Genomic DNA, 25,502 nt, shown 5'->3' with positions numbered 1-25,502 from the left:
TGTGGAACCAGAAATATTAGATGGATCTTTACTGGAAGCAGATAATACCAGAAAGATTCTTACTAGCGTTTTCTTGACAACGCAAAGGCATTCATAAAAAGTTACGGTTAACACTGAGAAAAAACATGAATTCCAGAGTACATAATTGTGCCACGAACACCTGCATGGACCAATAAGTAGCTACTTCAACAGAACAAGGACATACTCAATGGTTTAAGATCAGGATACATGTGCATTAGAGTTATATCTTTTTATTAGGACTATTGAAAGCAAATTATTCATAAGGATGGACTGTATTTGGAGAAGAATGTGATATTATGATTGGAAGAAGCCTCCCCAAACAATCTGCATTGTGGAAATGATGACCTCTACAACTATCAACATTTATCCAAGTTCATAGAGTTTCTGGAGACATGTTATTTAGGAAGTGGATGCCACTCCTGCTTCAAACCTGTCATAGTATGTTATTGTTGTTATGTGCCATTGAGTTGCCTGTGATGTATAGCGACCCCTATGTACAGCAGCTCTGAAGCCTTCCCTGTCCTGAGCCAGTCTCACTAACTCTGACACACCAACTCCCATAGCTCCAATCACTGTATCAATCCATCTCATTGGGGTCTCCCCCTACTGTGCTGTCCACCCGCCCTTCCGAGCATGATGTCCTTCTCCAAGGACCAAGGAAATACTTACTGATGAAGTTCAAAGACTTCAGTATAACTGATTGCACTTCAATGTAAAGTAAACAAAAATTTGGAAGAACGGGACCAATAAACAACATCATAACACTAAGAAGAGGTTGAAGTTGCCAAGGATTCATTTAATATTACTAGCACCTGCAATCAAAAGCCGTGATTGCTCTCAAGAAATTGAACAATGTATTGCAATGTGCAAATCTGTCGCAAGGATCTCTTTGAAGTATTTTAGCAAAGATGGCATTTTAAAGACTGGTGTGCCTAACCAGCGCCAGGGTATTTACAGTGCATTGTTTCTGCACATGTGAAAGTTGGCCAATAAATAAGTATGGCCAAGGGAGACATGATGCTTTTGGGTTGCAGTGTTGGTAAAAAATATTGCATATCCTATGGACTGGCACAAAACCAAACACATTTATCTTGGAATAATCGTAGTTATAGTCCTCTTTAAAAGCAAAGGTGATATTCCTTTGGGTATGTTATCAGAAGAGTCCTGCCCTTGGTAAGAACACCACACTGAGAGAAGTAGAGGGCGAGTCCAAGGGGGAGAGGTCCTTCACTATGAGTCAGAGGTGATTTGATGACATCTGACTAGTGGCAAGGAGCTGTGCTGCAACCCCAAAGGCATGCAGTTCAAATCCACCAGATGCTCTGTGGGAGAAGGATGAACAACTTCCTCCAATGTGATTAATTGCCTCTGAAAACCTGCTGGAGGGTCAGCTATGAGTCAGTTGTGATTCGATGGTAAACAACAACTACAACAGCAAATCTTTATGGGAAGTGACTGCCTAGCATCCTCCTGGGGAGTGGGCTGGGATTTGAAACGTTAACTTTTCAGTTGGCAGTCGAGCTGTTAACCAGGGTTCCTTACAGATCATATTAGCATTCAGTGAAGTAACATTCTCCCAACTTAAGAACAACTCTGCCTCAGTCCCATCCTACTTTGACTTTGGACTAAGGCTTCTAACAAAATAAGGGCATGCATAGAAACAGATAAAAACAACTGGATTTTCCTTACCCCACAGCCCATCCTTGTTTTCCTACAAGGCATTGTAAATGGCAATCTGCTCTTTGACGTCTTCTGCCTTGGAGCTTCTTGTACCCTGCAAATGACCACAAGAAACATAGAGGAGAGGATTAGCAAGCTGTTGTATCTTTCAATCAGTAGAAGAGGGAATGAGTGAATAAATGACTATTTCCTGTCCTACAAGGAGATGGTTCTGAAACGTGGTGTACAATCTCTCAGAAGTCCCTGGTGGACTGAGACCCAGCTGTTCAGTGATAACCTACGCAGTAATGCACCTTTGATTGTCTTTCCTATGTAACTCTTCTCCTCCAAGACCTTGTCTGAAGGCCTTCTTCTAAGGACACCAAAGCCAAGACGCTGTGTAATTTTATTATTATGTATAACAGTGAATCTTTATTAAGCTAGCGATTTTTTGTTTAGTGTCCTTAGCTAACTTTGTGGGTCCAGTGAACTCTATCTTGTTTACTGATTTTCCCAAAAGCCAGACAGATTCTTAGTAAATGATTTTCATAAATGGAAAAAAAGCGTGCAGACATGGTCAGGAAGTCAAGATCCTGGAAGTTAAAGGTGTTTGTTCCCATTTCTGTCAGGACTCATTTGTAGCTACTCCATGTGTGGTCATCAAATACTGGTGCCAATGTCTTCTAGTGATATAGATAATAGAGCCTTGGAAATACTCAGATATGTGTTCAAATTTGACTTAATTTGGTTAACTCTCTGACTCACCTCCTCTCATTCATAAAATAGAGTTCTATATAATCCTTTTTCACCGAGTCACTATAGTCAAAGAAAAAAAACGAAACAAAACAAAAACCCGAAAAAGTTTATCTCAGAGGAAATGCAACCAGAGTGTGCCTTAGAAGCAAAGATGGTGGAGTTTTATCTTACATGCTTTGAGGATGTTGTCAGGAGGGGCCAGACCTTGGACAAAGATGTCCTGTTGGGAAAGGTGGCAGGTCAGAGAAAGAGAGGGAGGCCCCCAAGAAGAGAATTGACACATTGACTGTAACTATGGGGTGAAGCATAAAATATGAGGAATGTGAGAATGTGGGGAAGGTGCAGGAGGGGGACTGGTTCAGACCTGTTGTGCACGGGTTGCTATGACTCAGGCAACTCAATGGCACTTGACAGCAACAGTAGCTCATGATCTCAAGCATTTCGTCACGTGTTTGTGTACCACTTGGATGTCTTCTTTGGTGAAGTGCCTATCCATGTCCTTTGCCCAATTTGTCTCTGTAATTAGGATGTTTGTCTTTTTCTTACGGAGGCGTTGTTGTTTTCTAGCCAAGGTGTCAACTTATCCTCTAGCCACATGCATTTTCAGTTTGATAGTCAATTTATGCGAAAGATTAAAGCATCTACATTTGCTCCAGTTTTTGTTTTTGCAGATCTTTATCGTTTTAAGTTTTTACACTTAGCCCCCTCATACATCTTGAGGTAGTTTTTTTATATGGTGTGATGTGTGGGCCTTGTTTCAATTTTCTACAAACAGACGTACAGTTTTGCCAGCACTGTTTTGTAAAGGGGCTCTCTCTCTCTCTCTCCCTCATTGGATTTAATAGCTCTGTCAAGGATCAACTGTGATAGGTTGATGGATTTATTTCTGGGTTCTCAGTTCTGTTCCATTGTTCTGTGAGCCCATCTCTGTAGACCCACCAAGCTGTTTTGATTACAGTGGCTGTGCAGTGAGGAGGCTTTGAGATCAGGAAAGTCTAAGGCTTATTATTTTGTCTTTTTATTTTTTTGCTTCAGTATCACTTTGCTTATCCCAGGTCTTTTTCTTTTCCATATGAAGTTAGTGATTGCTTTTTCCAGCTCTTGGAAAAATGATGATGGGATCCAGATTGAGATTGCACTGAACTTGAAGTTTACTTTTGGTAGTATTCCACTTTTGTACTGTTAAGGCTTCCAGTGCATAAACATAGTATATTTGGTTTTTTGTTGTTGTTGTTTTGTGGTTGTAGTTCTCTTGGATTTCTTGTAGGAAGTAACATTTTGTAGTTTTCCTTTTGCATATATGATTAGATTTATTCCTCACTACTTCAGCTTTTGGGTTTATATTATAAATGACATTAGTTTCCTTTTCTCCTTTTTAGCTTTCTCTGAAGAGGAATCTGACTGACTTTTGTATATTGATCTTGTATCCTGCTACGTTGCTAAATTAGTCAATTAGATCTAGTAATTTTCTAGCTGAGTGTTTGAGATTTTCCACATATTTGCTATTATTATCCTTGACTAGGATCCAAATCCTGTGGGTTTTTAGAGGCATTGAGCTGTGGTGTTGAAGAGTACTGAATATCCCATGGACGGCCAGGGGTATGAACAGATATGTCTTGGAGAGAGTGCAGTCAGGATGCCCTTGGGAGGCAAGAATGATGAGGCTTCACCTCTCATACTTTGGACATGTTGCTTGGGAGAGAGGGGTGCTATTCCTTGCAGAAGGGCATGATGTTGGGAAGGGTGGAGGGTCGTTGAAGGAGAGGAAGACCCTCAGTCAGGCAGACTGATACACTGACTGCTGCAACGGGCTTTCGTGTGTCAGAAAGTGTGAGTATGGCACAGGATAGAAGAGGGTTCAGATTTTTTTGTTCATAAGGTCGCTATGAGTTGTGTTCAACGCGACAGCACCTAACAACAACAAACAACTTGCCCGGAAGGAGATTTTTCCATTCTTTTTTCTTGGAGCGGTTAGTGGATTTGAACCTTATACCTTTGGGATTGCAGAGCAGCTTAACACTAGGCCACCAGAGCTCCTTATAGGATTCTATTATCTATAAATATAGCTTTATTTCCTCTTATTCAATTTGAATGCCTTTTATTTTCTTTTCTTGCCTTACAGTTGTTGGATGGTGCTATCAAGTTGAGTGCGACTCACAGTATCCCTATGAACAACAGATCTAAAGCTCGTCGTTATCTGTTTGCCATCCTCACAATTTCTGCCACACTTGAGCCATTTTTACTCCAGCTGACAAACAACCCAATCTCAAAAAATATATATAAATAGACATTTCACCAAAGAAGGAGGTCAGGTGGCCAGCAAACAATGTGGAAATGATTCTTAAACTTGCTCGCTATTAGAGAGATGCAAATAAAAACAACAAGGAGATAACATCTCACCCCAGCAACAGTAGTAAAGTTCAACAGGACAGCAAATAACAAATGCTGGCAAGGATTCAGTGGTGGTGGACGTGCAAAATGCTCCGGTCACTATGGAGGACAGTCTGATGCCTCCTTGAAGAGTTAGTAATGGGAATACCATTTGACCCAGCTATTCCACTACTGGGAATATATCCCAAAGAAATCAGAGTTGTAACAGAAACAGATAATATCCATACCCATGTTTATTGCAGCATTATTTACGACAAAAACAAAATGAAAGTGCCAAGTACCCATCAACAATTGAATAGGTAGAGAAACTGTGGTACATTCACACAATGGAATATTACACAGCACTGATAAACAATGAAGGGAAGACATTATGTTGGGGGAAATATCTCAGTTACAAAGAGACAGATACTGTATAAACCTAGTATTGTAATAACAGGTTTGAGATGATGGTAGTGGGAATTGGGGGAGGGCAACAGAGGAAATTGTGCATGAATGAATGAATGAATGAAAACCAATCTCTTTGTAGACCCATATTAAAATAAAAAACAAACAAACAAACCAATAAACCAAATGAAGGAAAGAGATGATGATGTAAAGCTATTAAGAAGATTTCAGATGGTAGCTCAAGATGTTGTTGTTGTTGTTGTTACGTGCCATTGAGTCACCTGCGACTCATAATGACTCATAATGACAACAGCCTAAACCCCTGCTCTATTCTGTGCAAATCTTATTGTCTCCGACACACCTACCCCATTACCCAAGTCATTGAATCAATCCATTTCACAGAGAGAGTCGTCTTCTGTGCTGTCCCTCCACCCTCCCAAGGATGCTGTTCCTCTCCAAGGACTGGTCCCTCCTTGCAACATGTCCAAAGTATGTCAGATGAAGCTTCAGAATCCTTGCCTCCAAGGAGCAGCCTGGCTTCCCCCTCTCCAGGACGAACCTGTTCATTCTCTTAGTCGTCCATGGTATATTCAATACTCTTCTCTAGTACCAAAGCCCAAAGACATCAACTCTCCTTCTATCCTCCATAGTCATTGTCCAGCTCTCTGATGCATAGCAAATGATTGCAAAGACCATGGTCTGGATCAGATGCACCTATACATACTAAATATTTAGTCTCCAGACTGACATTGTTGCTCTTCCATACTTTGGAGGGGTCTCTAACATTAGACTTTCTCATTACAATACATCTTTTAATTTCCTGGCTACTGGTGCTGAGAGTGTTGATTGTGGAGCCAAGCAAACTAAGGACAAAGTATATTATTATTACTATTTAGCTGTTTCAAAAAGCTTTATTGTTTCATTTGGTCCAAGGCTTGGGCGAGGGGCTTCTAGGTGGATAAGTTTCTACATCAGGGTGGGATAGAGAAGCTTGCTGCTGATGGCAGGGGGATGTAGAGGTCCCTCCTGCAGGTCCCCGCAGGCCCCTAGTTGTACTTGAGGGTGAGATGCTCAAAGAGATACTGGCCCAGACCAGCCTGGGGGCCGCTCAGTCTTCTAAGGTTGGTCAGATGGTCCCCCGTCTTCTTCAGCAGTTTCACTTCCTCATCTGGGTTTTTTATTTTGACCGCGATGATGTGGCCTTGGAAGGCATGGGACACTTCTTCTGTAAGTTGGCGAAGGAGAAGCGTGAGGGTGCCGAGCAGCTCTTGAAGCTGCAAAACTAGCGCAGCGGGCGAGTCCTCATCCAAGATATCCAGAAGCCACCCCAGGATGAGTGGGGTAAAACCCTGGACGCTATGCAAGCAGCACTGGCCTCGGAGAAGAACCTAAAGCAGCCCCTTCTGGATCTGCACGCTGTGGGTTCCACCCACACTGACCCCCATCACTGTGACTTTCTAAAGTAAATTATTTTAACAAAATATGCAAAATCCTGGAGTTACAAAAGCAATATTGAAGAATAGAATCACTATTAATCAAGCTGGAAGAGCAAATTCAAACCTTAAAGAATAAGTTTCAATACTGGGGGGGGGGGAAGTTAAAATGTCAATTCCTTTTCACGTATTTTGGACATGTTGCCAGGAGGGAGGGACCACTCCTTGGAGAAGGACATCATGCTTGGAAGGGTGGAGGGACAGCGAAGGAGAGGAAGTCCCTTGATGAGGTGGATTGATTCCGTCATTGGGATTATGTGGATAGATGTGTCAGAGACAGTGTGATTGGTACAGGACAGAGCAGAGTTTAGGGCTGTTGCACATAGGGTCGCTATGAGTCACAAGCAACTCGATGGCACATAACAACAACAACAAACTTTGAGTATGTTGTCAGGAGATTCCATTTCTCAGAAAAGACATCATGCTTGTCAAAGTAGAGGGCCAGTGAAAGAGAGATTGATCCTCAGTGAGATAGATTGACACAGTGACTGTGTCACAATGGTCTCAGGTGTGGGAGGAGCTCGGGTGGGTATTGTTAATAGGGTTACTGTGAGTTGTAGTGTAATAGGTGATCAATAGATAGCAACTACAACAGCATGGTTTCTCAGACGTAAGTCTTCAGGTGTTTGTTCTTGGCTTTTTTTTTCCCTCCTGAAGTTCCTTGGGGTGGTATTCAAGCTGCCACATTGAACAAGGTCTGATAAAATATTTCTTAAAGTAGCATTTTGCTAGGAGGAGAAAGCATGTTGGTTGGAACTTGAGAAACAGGAGAAAACTTCACCTGCTCAGGAAAAAGACATAGAGGACTTATATTAGACACATGGTGATGTTAAACACACAGGAGGCACCATGAGCCAAAGCAAGCAGGAAACTGGGCATTTTCAGTTTCTATTTGATCTGAACAAAAGCAAAGAGATTCTGTATGTATGTATGTATGTATGTATGTATCTATGTATCTCATCTACCTACCTACCTACCTACCTTCCTACCTATCAAATCTATCTAGAGAGAGATCAAAGTCTAATTTATTGATCAAGAAGACTATTTTCTATTGTAAAGATGGAGGATGATTATTATAAAAGACAGAAATTAAAAAATACAAACAAAACAACTAAGAGGTTTTCCCTGAATCTTGGGGGGAAAAAAATCCCTCCTTTAGATTTTTAAAGAAATTAAGCAGAATTTAAGCAAGGAGCTTTGCTGTGTGTGTGTGTGTGTGTGTGTGTGTGTGTGTGTGTGTGTGTCAGTCCTCTTTTTTTTTTTAAAAAAAAAATTCTTTTATATTAGCTTGTTTACCAAGTTCCCATACATTGTCTTTCAGACTATCTTCATTCATCACATTGTGCTTCATACAATCACTCCCATTCGAAAGGTAAAAGTGTCAAAATCTGAGTTGGACAAATGGCTCCTGCGCCCTGCTTCTAGCTGAGAGAGTGGAGGTTTAAATCCACCCTCAAACACCTTGCAAGAAAGGTCTGATTTTATCTATCTCATGTATCTATCTCTATCTATAATCTATATCTGTCTCTATCTATATCTCTATCCATATCTCTATCTATCTACATATATGTCATTGCTGTTGAGTTTCATCAAGTTGGAGCCGACCCATAGCTAACCCTCTGTTGTTGGGTTTTCAGCAAAGGTAATCACATGAGAGCATGCGTGCCTTCGGGATTGCAGGGCACATTCTTACTATAGGCCACCAGAACTCTCTCTGTGTATTTTTCAATTCACCATTGAAAATCCTACAGGGAGCTACTTTGGCACTCATGGTATCGCCATGAGTCAGAACCCACTCATCCATGGCAGGTGGTTGATTTTAGTCAGTACATTCTATGACCAAGGAGTGAGATCTGTGGTATGTTAGGAAGCTGTGCCTTTCCCTGGGAATGTCTTTCTGTTGCCTTGGAAGCTGCTTGGGTTTCCCAATGTCATACTGGAAGCCAGCTGACTGCACCCTGTGGCCTGATGCATCCTGGTCTTTAAACGAGCCCCGATGGTGATTATCCGGCACATCTCAGACTCTGAAGAAGCCCTTGTAGTGGACAAGGGAGCACTTCCCTCATGTGGACCCACGGACGGATGTCAGGCAGGCCCTGAAGCCAGCCGTTCCACACAATCCGCAGATCTCCATGTTCCTCACACGTTTGCTTCCCCTGTGCCTTTAATCAAGGCCTCAGAGGTAATTGCTTCATGGACAAATGGCTTGTGGCCTAGTTTGCAACTAAGAATTAGTTTAGAGACTGTGATCTATATATTTTGAGGAGAAGGAAAGAGGATTTGGTGTGCTTGGGTTATCGTTTCTAATGAAGAAAAATCACACACCGGAAGGGATCTGGAGTGTTAGTGAAGCAACTTAATATCATCTGGTAGTGATTTGTAGGCCTTGTGAACTTAGGGAAAGGCGGAAAATAGCATAAGAGCAGGGGGTGGTGGTGTTTGTGCTTCTTCAAAACAAAACAAAAACACCTCACTCAGAGTTTATGAGATTTCGGACATGCAGGCTACCATCTGTGTAAACCCCACTCATCTTCTGGCATCGTCGCTTCAGCTCTGTCAACCAGGAAGGTCAGAGAAGGATACCATAGAAATAAATTGATAAATTTATTTATAAAAATAAACTGACTAGCCCGAGATGTATGCGAGGTATTTATACGGAGCAGCTGCACAAGCAAGTGTCCGAGTCGGGAGGGGGAGGAAGTTAGGAGGGAGAGGTGACGTGACCCCAGCATAGCACGAGCCCTCCCCCCCATAAGCTGTGTGAGGACCACTTTGGGAGATGAAAGGGAAAGACAGAGGAGAGGGAAGGAACCAGGCCTCATATCCAACCACGGCAAACCTCTGCCTTTGGTCAAACTATAACTTCGAGCCTTTGGAATCTGGTCTCCATGAGCACATCTCCCTTCCAGAGTGGACACCCGGAAGGAGCCCTCCTGAGTGGTGTCTCTTTTTGGGGGGTGGGGGGGTGGAGGGAGCAAGGAGAAAACAGGAACAGAGCCTGGATTGCTCTCTGATGAGATATTATTTCAGAAGCTGGATGCTGTTTGTTTTGACAAAGAGGCCAAGTAGGTGTTGTCTCCATTTTACCGAGATAATGCAAATCACTAGGATGTGGACATCACTGGATGTTGAGAGCTGGCCTGACTGTTCTTCCTGCACAGGAGATAGGCTGTCTCAGGCCCGCCCATGCAGGCAGGGCACCAACTGAACTGCTTTTTAGTCAGCCTCTGGTCTCCAGAGACAATAATTCAAGATATAAATAAGAGAGTTTAGAGTCCATTTTCAGGACCATTTCAGCCATAACATTCTGTTTCTTTTTAAATCTTATTGTTAACTTGGAAAACGGAGGTGAAGGCAGGAGATAGTGTCCATCCTTGTGGTGGCCGTGGCATGGTTGGAGTGTTGCACCCATGGGCATTTCAGCCAGTCCTTGGTGTAGCCTGCTCCTTAGATAGAAGTCTAGCCCCCTGTTTAAAGCCACTCTATGCCTTCCAAATTCAGAGTCCATCCACTGTAGATCTGGTGTTTCCACAAACTACTCCAGAGCTCTCGCTGGCACCAGTTAGCTATAGACAGAGGGCATTCTCTCTGTCCCTTGACTATGCCAGGCTCCCACCTCAGGGTCCTTGAACTTGCTGTTCCTCTCATCTGCAATCCTCCTAACTGAACTCTTCTCATTTCTGCAGCTTTCTCAAGCTCTGTTTAATTCTTCTTTCCTCAGAGAGACCTAGTACGCCCAGACCCAATACTCTCCTGTGAGTCATTCTTAAGTTCATTAACTGGATTTAGGGGACCATAGCACAATCTGAAACAAAAGTGGGTTTGCTTGCTTATTTGATTATGATTTTATTTTTCTTCCTGTTTGTCTGACTCAAGAGTTTGAAACTTAACCTTTTTTTTATTAATTTTAATGAAAATTTACAGACTTTGGATTTCCATTCATTCATTGCTGCACTTTTCTCCCTGCCCACCCCTCCCCACCCAGCACACTCTTCTCTTTGAAAAGTAAAAGAGAAATTCTTTTATTGTTTTACAATCCCTCCCCCCAGGTCCACTCCACTATGAATCTTTCATTCCAGACTCCTGTCCTGATACTATGGCAACTATGATTCTTTCTCAACTTGATGACACAGAAAAAAACAAAACACAACACAAAAAACCCAAGAAAAAACCGCAACAAGAGTTGAAGGCAATTCTTCGCCTTTCAAAGATATAGAGCTCTTCAGAGCACATACAGGGGAATGATCACATTGGAGATTTCATTTCAAAGAGAAGAATATGTGAACCCTTTGGATGTAGAAATGATTCACAGGCAACTGACTTGAAGCGTCATGGAAGAATCTTTACATTTTGTAAATAAATTTCTTGCACGATTCTCAGTTAACTTCTGTTTAATAGGAATCCTGTATGTTCTAACTTTAATTGCTCTCTATATTATTGTTCCTTTCAGAAGAATGGGTATAGGTGATACCCTTATCATCTCTGGGAAGAACAGTAGCCACAAATCACACAGATGAAAAGGCACAGGCAGAATTTCCACCCAGGTCTCTGGAGTTTAGCTATAGTTCTCATTCTAGAAGACTCGGCTGCTCTAATGTCATATGCTTTAGAGAACCTGTGAACAATCACTCCTTAATGGTTCTCTATAATGAGGTGGGAATATTCTGAGTACGCTTTTGGCACACTGCATTTCATATTAATGCATCTCTTTGGTTTCTTACTTGTATTGCCCCAAAGGATTATGGGAGGTCATGGTTTGAGAGAAAGAATATTGTAGAGAGATTAATTTATAATTCACATTTTTATTGAGTACATATTAAATAGTAGGTCCTTGGTAGAAAAGATTTACAGTATGGTGTAAGAAAAGGACAGATCCACAACCCAAGTGACCATCAACAAACGAATGGCTAGAGAAGCTCTGGTATATTCATACAATGGAATACTATGCTGCATTGAAAAACAAGGAACTCATGCAATATTATACAATATGGGTGACACTGGAGGACAGACATTATGCTGAGTGAAATATCTCAGTCACAAAAGGACAAATACTGCCTAGTGGCACGGTTGTAAAATGAGACTGACATCGAGGTTGGGGGGAACATAAGAAAAGAGGGGATAATCAATGTATACTGTAGTGAAACAGATGAGAGAAAGAACTATTTAAAAGAATATAGGACTAGGTACTATTTTTATGACAAGATTCCAGAAAAAGAAATGCATAGTAAAGAGGACTGTGGACTTGGAGGAAGGGATTGTATAACAATGAAAGAATTTTTTTTTCCTTTTCAAAGAGAAAAATGAATTGGGGGAGGGGTGAGCAGAGAGGGAAATGTGCAACAATGAATTAATCGGTGGGAAATTAAATGTAAAGACCATGCTGTAAAAAATGTATATGTTGTAGGGAGCTCTGGTGGCCTAGTGGCAAGAAGCTGCACTGCAATCCCAGAGGTGCACGGTTTGAATCCACCAGATGCTCTACTGAAGAAGGAGAGGCAATCGCCTCCTGTTCCAGTCAGATCTGATTTGATGGTGCACATACACATATGCAAAAAGAGTAAATTTTTAAAAAAAACATATGTTACATTAAAAAAATCATTAATTTTTTTTTAAAAGGACAGAACCATCTCTCCTTTGTGAAACTTACTGTTGTGTTGTGTGCACGTGTGTATGGATGGCACAAGCATATCATGATGTGTGATTAAAGGCTATTGAAAATTATGAGGATTTATTTTTTGTCTTCACTTCTAAATTGTCTTTCTGGGGTAAGTCATTCTCTTCTCTCTTGACCTGTCATGTCATTTTCAGAATGAGGACCCCCTTAAGCTTTAATCAGAAATGTTGGATTGTTATTATTTTTTATTTAGAGATAAGAAAGGAGACAGTAAAGAGAATTAAGAAGAAACCAAAGACTGAGAAGAGAAGAGAGGAAAAGGAAGAGCAGGAGAAGTTGGATCTTTGGCTTGGATTTTCAATGATCTGTGTTTTTCTGATATTTTGCTGCTTCTCCTGTTTCTCAGCAGGATTTTGTTTTATGAGTGTTGTGTTATTTTCTTTGCCTTTTAAAGATTTTGGCAACTGAAAGTATGTTCTCTATTAAAATGAGCTTAATAATTTTTTGGACAACAAATTATAATCCTTGTATCCTTGAGCCATTTGAATCAAGGAGAGATGTCATTTTCAGACCTTACAGAGGGATCAAGATTTTGGCCCTAAGCTCAACTAATCTTTCTTCTAGTTTAGAATATTCCTTTACCTCTTTCTTGTCCTTCCTCAGAGCTGTTTTTATTCTGAAATTAACTTGCTTGTGTTCAAATATTTTAACTTTTCTGGCTTTTGTGTTTCAGGCAAGTTGTTTGAGCATCTTTTTTTGGTTTAAAATTCTTTAAAAATGCCACGTGATTTCACTGATCTTACCATAAACCAATAAAAACACATTACTTTAAAAATAACTCCCATAAAACCTCTTACTTGTGAAAAGCTTTCATTCTAATAAAATTGAAGCTAACCAAAACCTTTTAAAACTGCTCACAGGCATACAAGGAACTTGGCATGACCAGATTGTACTACCTCTGGTGGTGATGAAGATACCAGAGCACTATTATGTCTGTAGGAGTTTTGGTCCAAGATCAATTAACTCACCTACTTGATTTTAGAAAAGAGAAGTACAATATGAGAATGGTAACACCCGACGGAAAGCCAGCCATTCTGCAGTTTTACCAGCGTTGCCGCTGGGAATCGACAATCTTTTCCATCACATATGAGGTTGTGGTTGATCCCCACCCCCCTTTTCTTCTTTCCTTTTAGTTTTCTAAATATAGAATTAATAGGTTTTAGGGAAATCACTGCTCCTATGTGAGCCTGCAGAGTTGAAAGAAAAAAGGTCCCCTTTCTGTAGGCCCCCACATTTCCTTTGGGTTAGCACAATTATGTATCAGTTTTACTTGTGGATAAGACTTGTGCCAACGGCGGTGATGACCTGGAGATAGAGGATGGTTTGAAAGTTAGTGGATGAGTGACGTCCCAGAGCCAGGCTTTGGTTAACTGTTACGGGTTGACTGTCCCAAATATTTGGGTTCTAAGGTTTTTAGAAATTGATATTCATGCATTGCTATCCCTGAGTTCTGAAATGAGGCTCCAAAATTATTTTTTTTTCCTGAAAATTTGTTCATAAGACTTAGAAGGACTGCTATTTTGGGAACCAGGGGGTAGAAACATACAAACAACAATAAAAGAGAATGAAGGAAATAATTTTCAATTTGGAACCAGGAAAGAGAAACAATTGGCTGGTGGATCAGCACTACTTGCTCCACTCCCCCTTGGGGCTTGTGTGCTTTGAACCAGGGAGCCCTTAAGATTAATAGATTTCTCCATAAAAGGGATCTGTGGTCAAACCAACACGGGAAATTCTCCAAAGTCTGCACTCCTCCTCACTTACGAACTCTCTCATCATCTCCCTTTTAACATTTACAACAACATAAAAAAATCTACTATCCATTGTATGTAACATTGTATGTAATGCATAAATTTTCCTGTCAATATGGCTGAGCCATAGTTTTCAATGGGTTAGCAGCTGTGTAATGATGTGATTGTTCCTGGTTTTGGTATCTGGTATTGTAAGCCACCATTTTTTAAAAAATCAACTTTAATGAAAGTTTACAGAGACTTAGGGTTTCCAGTCATTCATTGTTGCACTTTCCTCCCTGCCCACTTCCCCCCCCCCAATTCACTCTTTTTCTTGAAAAGTAAAAGAAAATACTCTTTCATTGTTATGCAATCCCTCCCCTCAAGTTCACTCTACTGTGCAGCCTTCTTTCTGAACTCCTGTCATGAAAATAATACCCATTTATGTATCTCTTTTAAATAGTTCTCTCTCTTATCTGTTTCAATGTAGTATACATCATTCCTCCCCTCCTTCTCTGTCTTCCCTCAGCCCTGATGTCAATCCCATTTTACAATAGTGGCCCTATGCAATATTTGTCCTTTTGTGAGCAAGTCACCATTTTTACAAAATGTTCATTTACCTACAATGGCCTGGCCTTTGGAACCTAATCATGTAGATAAGTGAGGAGGAGGTATATTATCCTCTTAGAGATTTCTGGAATCTTTAAAGATTCCATATTTAAACTGCACAAGGCTGAACTCTACCAAAACATGTTAAGTAATGTTTGTTAACCCTTGAAAATACTATTGTTGGGTAAGTCAGTCAATCACTAAAGGTTCTGTATTGTATGATCTCATTGATAAGAAATGGCTAGAATAGACAAATGTGTAGAAATGCTGTATAGAGAAATACGCAGAAGTCATCTGGTGGCACAAATGGTTAAGCACTGGACAATTATCAAAAAGGTTATTTGTTCAATTTACTTGGAAATAGGGTCTAGCAACCTGCTTCTGAAGGGATGAAAGCATTGAAGGCTTAAAGCCTTGAAAACTCTATTGAGTAGTTCTGCTCTGAACACATTGGATCAACATGAGTCAGAATAGACTTAATGGCCACTAATAACAGAGAGAAAGAGGAAGTCATTGTTTGGCAATCATTGTGTTTCTCTTTATTGTTGATAATAACTGTAGAGCTGGTTCTGTTTCATAAGGTCCCTGTGTACACAAAACAGAACATTTCCTCCTTGTTTGCCATATTCACAATTGTTGGTATATTTTAGACCATTGTTCTAGCAACTGTATCATTTCATCTCACTGAGGGTGGTCCTCTTTTTTCCTGATCCTATATTTTACAAAACATGACATCCTTCTCTAGGTACCCATTCTTTCAAATAACATGTATCTTAATATTGTATTGTTGTTGCTAAGTGCTGTTGAGTCATACACAACTCATAGCGACCCCATGAAAGAAATACCTGAACACTTGTATAACTTTCATTGTTTCTCCATGTTCATAGAGTTTCTGGAGGCAAGCTATTTAGGAAGTGGATGCCACTCCTGCTTCCAAGCTTGTTTTAATCGGGGAGCTCCACCAAACACTGTCCTCCATGGGTAACCATCATCACATTTGACACATCAGTGTCACAGCATCACAGCAACCATGAGTTACCTCTGTACAGCAAGTAGGCAGACCAGTGCTATACTTAGAAGAATGTTTGACCAAAAACAAAACCAGCAACTCTATGAACAACTGATTTAAACCTTGTCCTTTCTAGCACTGTCTTTGTCTGACCTGCTCAAGTCCACTGTGTCAGTCACTGTGTTAATACTTCTCTTGAGGGTCTTGTTCTCTTTTGCTCACCGTCCATCTTGTGCAGCACAATGTATCCTTCCAAGAACTGGTTCCCTCTTGAAATTACAGCTCAAGTAAGTTAGATAAAGCTTCACTATCTTTACCTCTGAGGAATACTTTGGTTGTACTTTCTTTAAGACAAATTTGTTTGTGCTTTTGGCCAGCCATGGAATATTCACTACTCTTTGCCAAAACCACAATTCAAAAGCATCAATTCTTCTTCAGTATTCCTTACTTATTGTCTAACTCTCAGATGCATGGGAAACAATTGAAAAGATCATGGCTTGGTCAGGTGCACCTTAGTCTTTAAGCTGACATCATGACTCTTTAGCACTTTGGAGCAATTCTTGATGACAGATTTTTCTCAATTCCTTGCATGTTTTGTTATCTTGACTGGTGCGTCTATGAATATTGATTGTGGGTTTAAGTAATATGAAATCACTGACAACTTCAGTCTTTCCTCTATCTGTTATGATGTTGTCTATTGGTCCAATGGTGCAAATTTTTGCTTTCTTAATGCTGAGATATAATGAATATTGAAGAATTTAGTCTTTAATCTTCTTCAATAACTGCTTCAAGTCTTTTTTCATCACTTTCTGTGAGCAAGATTGGGTACAGTAGGTTGTTGATGAGCCTCCCTCGAATCTTGATGCCACATTATTTTTCATATACTCAGTCGATGGAATTAATAGCAATACAAAGAAAAACTTGCTGAAGCTTATTTTTTAAATTATTAAAAGTATATATTGATATGGAACTGCCAGGAATTTCAGATGGATTCCAAAGAGGGTATGGCATGAGGGATATTATTGCTGATGTCAGGTGAATTTTGGCTGAAAGCAGAGAATACCAGAAACAGGCATGCTTGGGTTTTTCTGATTATTCAAGGGCATTTGACTGTGGATCTTAACAAATTCTGGCTAACATTGAGAAAAATGGGAATCCCAGACCACCTCATTGTGCTCATTAGAAACCTATATATAGACCAAGCCGCAGTTGTCTGAACAAAATAAGCGGAGTATTACACAGTATCAAATCAGGATAAGTATGTGTCAGGATTATATCCTTTCTCCATACCTATTCTGTGTGCTGTATTTTAGTGGAGATAGACAATAGTTGCATAATATGATTAATATAATTGATGTCACCAACTTGTATGCATGAAAAGTATTAATTGACAGTTGTTTTCTCTAAATGTGTTTCACAAACTTAACCATACAACCACTTACAATTAATTACATATTAACATCTGTAACAACTAAAGAAACACATAGAAACAAAAATCTTTAAAAGAGAAGCTGACTGGTTTTCTCCATGAAAAAGTTCATTGGAATTTTACAGACATGAGTGGCTTTGACTTTATAAGCTGTTTTCCTAGGGCACACCACACACCAATGACTTCTCTGATCAGCTGTGGCATTTGTCCTTTTTGAGAAAGGACCAAGAAGCTTTGTTGTGACTCAAATGTCTCCAGAATAATGTCCTTTCCTCACTAAGCTTCTCCCTTTCTTCATGTCTAGTGGGTAACTGAGGCAAAGGTTATATGGCACTTTATTTTATGGTAAAAATCAAAGCATTTCAGAAACATTATCCCTTTCTACACACTGTCACTGTGCAGAAGGCCCATGTGGCTGGGCTAAGAATTTGAGTATAGCTAGAGGGTTCCTTCAGCTCAGCGGGGAGAACAGAACCAGAGTGCTGTGTCTCTGTAGGTACCGACTCAACTTCATGTTGTCTGTTTAGGAGATGTTCATCATAGTGAACGGCATACAGTACATACTATATGGACCAGCACAAAACTTGTATCATTTCAAATCTATGTAATATCTAATCCACACAGGATCCTGTGGACTGCTGCTGTCATGAGTCAATTTTCAACTCATAGTTACCAGATGTGACAACGTTGAAGTTCCCCAAAGGTTCTGGTGGCCCAGTGATTAAAGTGTTTGGATGTTAATCACTAGATTTACAGAACCCACTAGTCTCTATGTGGGAGAAAGATCTAGAAGTCTGCTTCTTGAAAGGTTTACAGTCTTAGAAACCTTATGGGACAGTTCCACTTTGCACAGTAGATTTACTATGAGTTGAAACAGACATAATAGCAATCGGTTTAGTGTCTAGCTTGTTACCCAAGATGCATCTGGGTGACCTCATGCCACCCCATGATTCCAACAATGCACATCAATGATGCTTCTTTTAAAAACATATGAATAGGTTAAAATATTTTATTTTCTCTTACCTAAATACTGTATTGGTTCAGAACAAAAACTGAACTGCTCAATGTGTCCTACTGTGAATGAAAACCCATTGAGAAATATTGCTTCCCATTGATATGTGGAGTATAGGTGCCATCGGATGGCTCTACAGAAAATGAGATGGTTTGGCTGAATTCTCTCTGCCTTTGAGGGAACTTTCTGGCAGGAGAGTTGCTTACAGCTGGCATCAGGGAACGCTTGCCTGTATATTCCTCCCATGTTGACACACGTCATTTTGCCACCCAGAAGCTGGCAACAGTGGAGTTGATGCCCTTGGCCAGTGCATTTGGCTAGTCTCCAGAATCCCTTCACTGTTTCCCTGTTTCCTTAAAAGCTTTATAAAAAAATTAGCTATATTTTGTATCCTCAACAAACAGCATTTCAAACAACTGTATTATTTATTTGTTAGAATTACATTCAGTGTACGGTGCTTCATGATACTTGGAGAATTAAAGGAAAGAAAAGTAGCATCAAACCAAATTCCCAATTTGCAGCTTTTGAGGAGCTCTGGAGAGCTGGGTCATAAATAGCTCTCTCTTGGGCTGGCCAGGCATGTCTTCCACGCTATTTATCTGTCTCTTTATCACTCTATCTGCCTAAGATGGCCCAACCTAGCCATTTTGTGGGTTCAAAAATATCTTAATTCATTTTGCAAATGTTTTCAGTTTGGCTAAAACTGAAAACACATTTTCCTCAAGCACTTTTTCCCTTTTAATTTTTAAACTCGTATATTTTAAGGAAAATTTAGCCCATGTGGTTCTCATTATTCCTGATTCATTTGCACTTAACTCATCAAAATGTTGCTTTGCAAAAGTTGTTTGCTTTCCAAGAAGACTCCTGAAGTTCTTTTTGGGACTATGTTCCTCCCTACTTCTTTTTTTCTCCCTCTCTTTTTCCTTCAAAGGCACACTTTTCTTAAAAACAGGGATTTATTTTTTTTTTTTTAATTCCTCTCCCCCAGCAGTAGATCTCTTGGGATATCGCAGGCAAAGCTGACTCAGGCCTGGATTAAGCTTAGAGTCCAATTTTACCTTGGCATCTTATCTCACTATTAGTATCCAGAAGAAATGTCCAGTCCGACAAAGTGGATAAGTCTTTATTTTCTTAACTATGTTTAATCATGTTGAGCCTAAAGAAGAGTGATTCTGGAGTTAGTATTTTTTTGTTGTTGTTGTTTGTTTGTTTTAATGCCACTTTAAATTCTTTGGATTTTAATTTTCTCACCTCTTGTGGCCTAGTGGGCAAGGCGTTTCACTGCCAAACCAAAAGCTTTTGGTTCAAATCCCTTTCTCTCAGGAGAAAGGGGGGTAATTTCTTCCTCTGCCATTTATAGCCTCTCAAAATCGGCTGGAGGCTCAGCTATAAGTCGGTTCTGACTCAATGGCATGTTAACAATAATGGTAATATAATTATGCAAATGAGGAAAAATTTAATGAATTCAAAAGGGACAAGAAGAAGAGCTATAGAACTTTTATATGGAGAGGAAGTCAAGAATATCTTGAAACAATGTCAGCTACATTAGATTTAGGACTAAATTAGAAACTTATAGAGAAACTCTAAGAAAAGAAGTGATTTTTTTTCATAAAAATAAAAAAGAAGGAAAGCATTAAAATTTTATAAGCATCAAAATAAGAGCAACAGACAAGATGATAAGAAAAGTCATAAGTAAAATGAACTCATCAGCAACACCCTAAAAAGATTGCAGTAAAATGTCAGTGATAAAACTATTTATCAATAGTTACAATGAATATGAGTGGACTAAATGTCAAGAAAAAATGAGTAGTAAAATGGATAAGAAAATATGATCCATCAATATACAGGCTATGAGAGACACATCTTAGACACAAAGACAGGACCGACTAAACATCAAAGAATGGAAAAATATATCAAGCAAATGGAAATACAAAACAAGCAGGGGTATCAATATGAATTTCTGATAAAATAAACTTCAAAATAAAAACTAGTATAAGGGATAAGGAAGGAAAGTACATAATAATAATCAAAAGATCAATTAACAAGAGAATAGAACTAGAATTAATCTTTCCAATCCCCATGATAGACTCACAAGATACATAAGGCAAACACTGACAGACTTCAAGAAACAAATACATAACTTCACAATAATAATAGAAGACTTCACTGCATTACTCAACAAAGGACAAAAAGGCTAGGAAGAAACTAAACTAAGATACCAACAGACTAAATATTACAATTAATTAACTGGCTTTCGCAGACATATATAGAACAGTCCACTCAATAAAAACATACTGAAAAGACAAGAGACTGAGATTGGTCAGTAGGCACTCAGAATATTGTACTAGAGTGTGTGAGAAGCCAAAGCAAAGGGAAGAGATCAGGAAGTCAAAGAGTTAAACAGAAAATTTCAAAGGGCAGCTCAAAAAGACAAAACAAATTATTATAATGAAATATTCAAAGAGCCGGAGTAGAAAACCAAAAAGGCCAGAATTGGCTTGGCATTTCTTAAGCTGAAAGAACTGAAAAACAAATTCAAGACTTGAGTTACAATACTTAAAGATGCTATGGGCAGACTATTGAATGATCCAGGAAGCATTAAAAGAAGATGGAAGTATTACACAGAGTCAATGTACCAAAAATAATTGGCTGACACAGAAAAATGTCATAAAACAACATATGATCAAGAGTCAGTGGTAATGAAGCCTCTCTGAAGAAGTTGGCAAAAAACAAGCCCCTAGGAAGTGATGAAATACCAATTGACATATTTCAATAGCCAGATGTGTCCCTGGACATGCTCACCAAATTGTGACAAGAAGTCCAAAGAACAACTACTTGAATAGCTGAATGGAAGAGATCTATATTTGTTTTCATTCCAAAAAAGTGTGAATCATCAGAGTACGGAAATTATCGAACAATATCTCTGGTATCACACACAAACAAAACCCTCTTGAAGATTATCTAAAAATTAGTAGAACAGTACATTGACAGAGAACTCCAGAAATACAGGCCAAGTTTAGGAGAGGCTTTGACACCAGAAATGTTATTGCCAATGTCAGATGGATCTTGGCTGAAAGCAAAGACTACCAAAATAATGTTTATCTGTGTTTCATTGACTATACAAGGGCATTTGACTGGGTAGATCACAACAAATTGTGGCTAACCTTAAGAATAATAGGGATTTCAGAACAAAAAGAAGTTCTTCATTTGTATGTTGAAGAAATAATTAGAGAAACTGGACTTGAGAAAGAACAATGTGGCATCAGGATTGGAGGATGACTCATCACAAATGTTTATTATTCAAACGACACAGTCTTGCTTTTTGAAAGTGAAGAAGATCTGAAACATTTGCTGCAGAAAATCAAAGACCACAGCCTTCAATATGGTTTACATTCTTAACATCAGGAAAACCAACACTCTCGCCACTATATCAGTAGGCTTCATCACGGTAGATGGAGAACAGATTGAAGTTGTCAAGAATTTAATTTACTTGGATGTGTAATGGTAGCAGCAGTCAAGAAGCCAAAAAGACATGCTGTGTTGAGAAAACCTTTGGTCAAGGACCTGTGTAAAGTGCTTCTTTGAGAAGCTGACCTCTATGGAGAAGAATGTGGCATCAGGATTGGAGGGAGACTCATCTATAACCTATGTTATGCAAATGACACAATCTTGCTTGCCTAAAGTGAGGAGAACTTGAAACATTTGCTGAAAAGATCAAAGAATACAGCCTTCAATATGGATTGCCTCTCAATGCTTATTAGCCCATTGGTGAGGACTTTTGTCTTCTTGATGCTGAGAAGTAATCTATATTGAAGGATTACAATCTTCTTGTAGTCTTTGATTTTCTGTAACAAGCATTTCAAGTCATCCTGGCTTTTGTATGCATAATAATGTATAGTACAACTATTATACAAATATTTTACGAATAAGTAAAGCCAAAGATGAGGAAATGAATGTCAACTTTTGCAGAACAAAATTGGCTAAACATGCATTCAAGACAAATTAATAATAAATAAGTACTGAGGTACATAAATTGGAAACAATAAAGAAGGGTTGGTAGTGGGAAATTGAAGACTTGGTGGCAGAAATGGAGTTGGAGATTGAATTATTGAATTTTATATATTTAATGACATTCATTGCAGATACCTTTTTAAAGAAACACAAATGACAACTATAAGAATGGACCTCACTTGATGAATTACACAAGAATCAGATTGACTACATCTGTGCAAAGAATCATTGGAGAACCTCAACATCAGTAGTGAAAACCAGGGTAAGTGCTGATCGTGAAACTACATGAAATTCATGTGCAAGTTCAACTTGAAGCTAAGTACACAAGTGCCAAAATGGGGCCTTGAGTCTATACTATCTGAATTTAAAAACCACCTCAGGAAAATGCTTGAGGCATTGAACACTAGAAGACCAGATGAGTTGTGGAATGACATCAAGGATATTATCCATTAGAGAACAAAAGGTCATTCAAAGACAAGGAAGAAATAAAAGACCAAAATGGATGTCAGAAGAGGCTCTGAAAATTGCATCAGGGCATTGAAAAGCCCAAACAAAGGGAAGCTATGCCCAAGTAAAAGAGATGAGAAGATTTCAAAGTGCAGCTCAAAAACAAAGAAAATAGAATTTTGTATAAAGAGCTAGAGTTGGAGAATAACAAGAGAAGGATTTGCTTGGCATTTCTCAGGCTGAAACAACTGAAAAAACAAATTCAAACCTTGAGGTACAGTACTGAGAGATGTTTTGGGCAAAATCTTGAATGAGTCAAGAAGCATCAAAAGAAGATTGAAAGACTATACAGAGTCACTAAACCAAAAAGAACTGACTGCCAAAGGATTATTTTAGAAAGTAGCTTATGATCATAAAGCCAATGTTGATGAAGTTCAAGGTACCCTGAAGATGCTCACCAGTCTGTGCCAGGAAATTTGGAAGACAGCTACCTGGCCAATTAAGTGGAAGAGATCCATATTTGTTTCCATTCCCATAAAAGGTGATCCAACACCTTTCATGTAAAAATTTATTGAACAATATCATTAATAAAAAAAGCAAACAAAATATTGCTGAAGATTGTCTAAAAATGGCTGGAACAGTACCTTGGCAGACAACTGTCAAAAGTTAATTCTGGGTTTGGAATAGGTCTTGTACTGGAATATCATTGTTGACATAAGAGAGACCTTGCCTGAAAGCAGAGAATACAATAACGTCTGTGTAAAGGCAAATATATGTGGATCATAGCAAATTACAGCTAACATTGAGAAGACCAGAAATCCTAGGACACTTAAGTGTGCTCATATGAAACCTATACCCAAGCCAAGAAGCTATTATCTTGACAGAGCATGGGAACACTGCATAGTTTAAAATCAAGACAGGTGTGCATCAAAGTTATATCCTTTCCTCATATTTATTCAATCTGTATGTATGTTGAGCAAATAATTTGAAAAGATGGACTTTATGAAGAAGACTCATTTACAACCTATGTTAGGTAGATAACAAACTTCATTGCTGAAAGAAAAGAGGACTTCAAAGACTTGCTGCAGAATATTAAAGACCACAGCCTTCAATTAGAATTACCTCTTAACATCAAGAAGCCAAAAATTCTCATCACTGGGCCAATAGGCAACATTATGAGAGATTAAGGAAAGACTTAAATTGTCAATGATGTCATCTTACTTCAGTCACAATCGGCACCATTACTTACAGCAGTCAAGAAATCAAAAGACATATTGGATTGGGAAAGACCTTTTTAAAATACTGAGGAGCAATGATGCAAGTTTAAAGACTAAGGTGCACCATTTTAGGCACTGGCTAAGCGTCTGAGAGGTGGAGAATGAATGACGGAAGAATTGATGCCTTTGAGCTGTAGTGTTGGAGAAGGAATGTGCCAAGGACTGCCATAAGAACATCTAAGTTTGGGGAAAGTGTATCCAGAGTGTTCCTTAAATGCAAGAATGGCGAAGCTTTGTCTCATGCACTTTAGGCATGCTGTTAGGATGCACCATTTCTTGGAAACTGACATTGTACTTGGAACAATGACATTCACTGAAAGAGAGTAAGACCTTACAAGAGATGTGTTGATACAGTGATCACAGTAATTGGCACAAGTATGCCAGAAATGAAGAGGATAGAACTGGATAGGACAGGTCTCAGATTTCAGGTTCACAGGCTTGGTGTGAATTATAATCCGCTGGACGGCACCTAACAAAACATGAATTCTTTACTAAACAAGACAGCTGTTCCTTATGGTTCTTATAGTCTGGCAAAATAGTGGATGATTGTAATGAAAGGTATGAAACAGTAAGACAGTTGTAAGTCTTAGGTAATGAGAATAATAAGATAATAACTAGGGAGAAGTGACTATTAGAGGTGAAGAGTGAAATATTTTTTTAAGACAGATGTTTGATTGATGCTAGAAGATGGAAAAGAAATAACCATCTCTACAGAGTGCAGAGGAATCCAGGTCTGCACGGGCCAACAAATGGAACTGGCATTTAGCATTCCTCTTCTGAAAGTGAACAGCAGGCATTCCTAGGATACAGATGCCAATGCCATCTTGGGGTAGAAAGTGTTGCGCACGACTCTCAAAGATGCTTATCTCCCGGCATGCACATCCCGTGTAATCTCTGACCCTTGATATTAAACTAGTGATTCACTTCTAGCAATTAGACTGTGGCAAAAATGAGGAGATGTCATTTCTGAAATTAAACTAGAAAAGATTGTCATTTCCAGTTGATGGCATTCTCCCGTTGGCTCTTTTGTGAGCTTATCCTGGTGGTAACAAGAAATTGAAGGTGATGTTTGGTCAACAGCCCACAAAGAATTGAATTCTTCTAAAAACTGTGTGAAGGGGTTTGAAAATAGATTCTTTCCCTTTGAACCTTCACATTAAAACAAAGGCTCATTGACACTTTGATTGTAATCTTGGTGGTGATGGTGGGGATCCTGGGACAGAGAACTCAGCTGAATCGAGCCTAGATTCTTGAGCCATGGGAGCGGTGAGCTTTTTGCTTGTTTTGTTGTTGTTTGAATCCCCTAAATTGGGAGATGATTTTTATGATGCAGTGTAAAGATAATATAGATCGGAAGAAGCAATTCATAACAGCATGCTCATGGAATTCACCCAACCTAGCCAACCAGGTAGGATGCAAGAGTCTTTTTGTCTTCAATCCTTCAGGCATCCTTGGGCAGGAGTGCTTGAAAACTAGGGCATGAATTACTATTTTCTCTAACAACTATAAGTCTCACTTTGGAGCCACTCTCAACATCCCCGTGCATCTCTGAATTTTAGACCCAGTAAGTCTTGGCACCAGCAGCCAGGAAATAAAAAAA

General features: G+C 39.3%; 1 pseudogene; it reads left to right on the top strand.

Moving 5' to 3' along the window:
- The first annotated feature begins 8,700 nt into the window (after positions 1-8,700).
- Positions 8,701-25,502, top strand: part of LOC102870888 — a 179,676-nt pseudogene continuing 162,874 nt past the window's right edge.

This window comes from Elephantulus edwardii, unplaced genomic scaffold, assembly GCF_000299155.1.
Source record: "Elephantulus edwardii isolate Elephantulus edwardi_28Jun2011 unplaced genomic scaffold, EleEdw1.0 scaffold00201, whole genome shotgun sequence".
Classification (NCBI taxonomy): domain Eukaryota; kingdom Metazoa; phylum Chordata; class Mammalia; order Macroscelidea; family Macroscelididae; genus Elephantulus; species Elephantulus edwardii.
This window is presented reverse-complemented; position numbering and strand designations above follow the sequence as displayed.